Source organism: Coregonus lavaretus (assembly GCF_964263955.1).
Source record: "Coregonus lavaretus genome assembly, chromosome: 7".
Taxonomy (NCBI): domain Eukaryota; kingdom Metazoa; phylum Chordata; class Actinopteri; order Salmoniformes; family Salmonidae; genus Coregonus; species Coregonus lavaretus.
The window spans coordinates 5,492,914-5,497,892 of NC_139994.1; positions in this window are offsets into that span (position 1 = coordinate 5,492,914).

Genomic DNA, 4,979 nt, shown 5'->3' on the forward strand with positions numbered 1-4,979 from the left:
GAGGTGATTTAGTACTGTGAGGTGATGTAGTACTGTGAGGTGATGTAGTACTGTGAGGTGATGTAGTAGTGTGAGGTGATGTAGTACTGTGAGGTGATGTAGTAGTGTGAGGTGATTTAGTAGTGTGAGGTGATGTAGTACTGTGAGGTGATGTAGTAGTGTGAGGTGATGTAGTACTGTGAGGTGATGTAGTACTGTGAGGTGATGTAGTACTGTGAGGTGATGTAGTACTGTGAGGTGATGTAGTAGTGTGAGGTGATGTAGTAGTGTGAGGTGATGTAGTAGTGTGAGGTGATTTAGTAGTGTGAGGTGATGTAGTACTGTGAGGTGATGTAGTAGTGTGAGGTGATGTAGTAGTGTGAGGTGATGTAGTAGTGTGAGGTGATGTAGTAGTGTGAGGTGATGTAGTACTGTGAGGTGATGTAGTACTGTGAGGTGATGTAGTACTGTGAGGTGATTTAGTAGTGAGGTGATGTAGTAGTGTGAGGTGATTTAGTAGTGTGAGGTGATTTAGTAGTGTGAGGTGATGTAGTACTGTGAGGTGATGTAGTAGTGTGAGGTGATTTAGTAGTGTGAGGTGATTTAGTAGTGTGAGGTGATGTAGTAGTGAGGTGATTTAGTAGTGTGAGGTGATGTAGTAGTGTGATTTAGTGTGCACACACAGTCTTCACCTCTTATCTGATAGTTTGATAGTTCATCAACATCATGTGCTTCTCACCGCAGCAGCTGTTTGTTCAGCCGTTTGGTCTAGTGTGATCTATCAGGGGAACTAAGTAGTGTTTTTTCTCTCTTTCCATCTCTGTAGACTTCTAGAAACACTAGAGTAGACTGTACACACACACACACACACACACACACACACACACACACACACACACACACACACACACACACACACACACACACACACACAGAGAGAGAGAGACACAGAGAGAGAGAGAGACACACAGAGAGAGAGACACACAGAGAGAGAGACACACAGAGAGAGACACACAGAGAGAGACACACAGAGAGAGACACACAGAGAGAGACACACACAGAGAGAGACACACACAGAGAGAGACACACACAGAGAGAGACACACACAGAGAGAGACACACACAGAGAGAGACACACACCGAGAGACACACACAGAGAGACACACACGTACACACACCCGCTAAACACACTTCCTCAAATAAAAAGATATGGAAATCACACAGGAAATTGAATGAAAAACATACCCATATTGCTTTTAGCCTCACAATGCGCTCTCGCTCTCGCTCTCGCTCTCGCGCTCTTCCCTAGTGTGATCAGTGAGAGGAAGTAGTGTTTTCTCTCCCTGATTGTGTGATCGTACAACCACCCGCTCTGTCTAAAAAGAGATGCTCCACAGCAGCTCTAGCCGGAGTTGGGATATTTGGGTCAAAGAGCACAGTTGGGTGGTGTGTTTTTTTTCCAATGGTTTCTGTGGCCTGTGAAAATGGAAATCTCCAATTTCTGTTGGTACTACTGTATACATCACCTCCAGAGACCGAGAAACATTGAGAGAGAAAATACAGTGCATTCGGAAAGTATTCAGACCCCTTGACTTTTTCCACAGCCTTATTCTAAAATTGATTAAATTGTTAAAATTAAAACATTTCATCAATCTACACACTACCCCTTAATGACAAAACAAAATCAGGGTTTTATAAATTTTTGCAACTGTATTAAACGTAGAAAACTGAAATATCACATTTACATAAGTATTCAGACCCTTTACTACTTTGTTGAAGCACCTTTGGCTGTGATTACAGCCTCAAGTCTTTTTGGGTATGACGCTACAAGCTTGGCACACCTGTATTTGGGGAGTTTCTCCCATTCTTCTCTGCAGATCCTCTCAAACTCTGTCAGGTTTGACGGCGAGCGTCGCTGCACAGCTATTTTCAGGTCTCTCCAGAGATGTTTGATAGGGTTGAAGTCCGGGCTCTGGCTGGGCCACTCAAGGACATTCAGAGACTTGTCCCGAAGCCACTCCTGCGTTGTCTTGACTGTGTGCTTAGGGTCGTTGTCCTGTTGGAAGGTGAACCTTCGTCCCAGTCTGAGGTCCTGAGCGCTCTTGAGCAGGTTTTCTTCAAGGATCTCTCTGTACTTTGCTCCGTTCATCTTTCCCTTGACCATGACTAGTCTTCCAGTCCCTGCCGCTGAAAAACATCCCCACAGCATGATGCTGCCACCACCATGCTTCACCGTAGGGATGGTGCCAGGTTTCTACAGATGTGACGCTTGGCATTCAGGCCAAAGAGTTCAATCTTGGTTTCTCATGGTCTGAGAGTCCTTTAGGTGCCTTTTGGCAAACTCCAAGTGGGCTGTCATGTGGCTTTTACTGAGGAGTGGCAATACATTTTAGCAAGTTTATACAAAATAAAAAATACTTATTTACATAAGTATTCAGACCATTTATTATGAGACTCGAACTTGAGCTCAGGTGCATCCTGTTTCCATTGATCATCCTTGAGATGTTTCTACAACTTGATTGGAGTCCACCTGTGGTAAATTCAATTGATTGGACATGATTTGGAAAGGCACACACCTGTCTATATAAGGTCCCACAGTTGACAGTGCATGTCAGAGCAAAAACCAAGCCATGAGGTCGATGGAATTGTCCGTAGAGCTCCGAGACAGGATTGTGTCGAGGCACAGATCTGAGGAAGGGTACCAAAAACTTTCTGCAGCATTGAAGGTCCCCAAGAACACAGTGGCCTCCATCATTCTTAAATGGAAGAAGTTTGGAACCACCAAGATTCTTCCTAGAGCTGGCTGGCCGCCCGGCCAAACTAAACTGAGCAATCGGGAGAGAAGGGCATTGGTCAGGGAGGTGACCAAGAACCCGATGGTCACGCTGACAGAGCTCCAAAATTCCTCTGTGGAGATGGGAGAACCTTCCAGAAGGACAACCATCTCTGCAGCACTACACTAATCAGGCCTTTATGGTAGAGTGGCCAGATGGAAGCCACTCCTCAGTAAAAGCCACATGACAGAGAACAGCATAGGGGCGAGACAGAGAACAGCATACGGGTTAGACAGAGAACAGCATACGGGCGAGACAGAGGACCGCATACGGGCGAGACAGAGAACCGCATACGGGCGAGACAGAGAACAGCATACGGGCGAGGCAGAGAACAGCATACGGGCGAGGCAGAGAACAGCATACGGGCGAGGCAGAGAACAGCATACGGGCGAGGCAGAGAACAGCATACGGGCGAGGCAGAGAACAGCATACGGGCGAGACAGAGAACAGCATACGGGCGAGACAGAGAACAGCATACGGGCGAGACAGAGAACAGCATACGGGCGAGACAGAGAACAGCATACGGGCGAGGCAGAGAACAGCATACGGGCGAGGCAGAGAACAGCATACGGGCGAGGCAGAGAACAGCATACGGGCGAGGCAGAGAACAGCATACGGGCGAGGCAGAGAACAGCATACGGGCGAGGCAGAGAACAGCATACGGGCGAGGCAGAGAACAGCATACGGGCGAGGCAGAGAACAGCATACGGGCGAGGCAGAGAACAGCATACGGGCGAGGCAGAGAACAGCATACGGGCGAGGCAGAGAACAGCATACGGGCGAGGCAGAGAACAGCATACGGGCGAGGCAGAGAACAGCATACGGGCGAGGCAGAGAACAGCATACGGGCGAGGCAGAGAACAGCATACGGGCGAGGCAGAGAACAGCATACGGGCGAGGCAGAGAACAGCATACGGGCGAGGCAGAGAACAGCATACGGGCGAGGCAGAGAACAGCATACGGGCGAGGCAGAGAACAGCATACGGGCGAGGCAGAGAACAGCATACGGGCGAGGCAGAGAACAGCATACGGGCGAGGCAGAGAACAGCATACGGGCGAGGCAGAGAACAGCATACGGGCGAGGCAGAGAACAGCATACGGGCGAGGCAGAGAACAGCATACGGGCGAGGCAGAGAACAGCATACGGGCGAGACAGAGAACAGCATACGGGTTAGATGCACCAGACCGACAGCCACAGTGGAGCTCTTTGTGTCTGTGTTGGTCTACTTTGTGGCACGTCACAAATGACACCCTATTTCCTATATAATGTACTACTTTTGACCAGGGTCCACTGGCAAGGCCGTGTGTGTGTGTGACTCTGACTCTGAGAGAGAGAGAGAGAGAGGGAGAGGAGGGAGAGAAGGAAGGTGGGAGGGAGGATTTGGCCAGCTGTCAGCCACTGTGGGATGGCTAGGGCGCCTCAAGCTTCTCCCAGACTGACCGACAGTAACCCTCTGGTCCTCTGGCTGTACAGTAATAGCCTTTGGGTATCACAACACACACACACACACACACACACACACACACACACACACACACACACACACACACACACACAGCTCTCGCCTCTGGATTAATTCTTCCTCTAGTGAAACAGTAATTTGTGTATTTGGAAATTCGGTTACTCTGTGAAATGGTCTTTTGACCTCTCTTCCCCCAGAGGAGGAAATATACTGATGATAATGTCTTCATTAGATTTCCTAATCAAAGTGTAATTTACTGGTAACCATCACATGAATCATTCCAGCCTGCAATCATTTCTTAGAGAACTAAAGCATTTACATGAGCTAGGGTTACAGTCTGTGTCCGATCTGCCTGTCTGCTCAGTTCGGCTGTATTTCAGTTCTGGAGAGCTTTCTCCCAAACAGAATGACCCCCAAACAGCATGCTGAAAGATAAACGTTGAAAGATTCTTAAATCCCCAGGGCTGTGAGTTTCACTTCTTGTTGGCTGTGAAAGTTTTACACAGGAAAATAAATGTCCATATTTCTCTCTCTCTCTCTCTCTCTCTCTCTCTCTCTCTCTCTCTCTCTCTCTCTCTCTCTCTCTCTCTCTCTCTCTCTCTCTCTCTCTCTCTCTCTCTCTCTCTCTCTCTCTCTCTCTCTCTCTCTCTCTCTCTCTCTCTCTCTCTCTCTCTCTCTCTCTCTCTCTCTCGTTATTATTACCC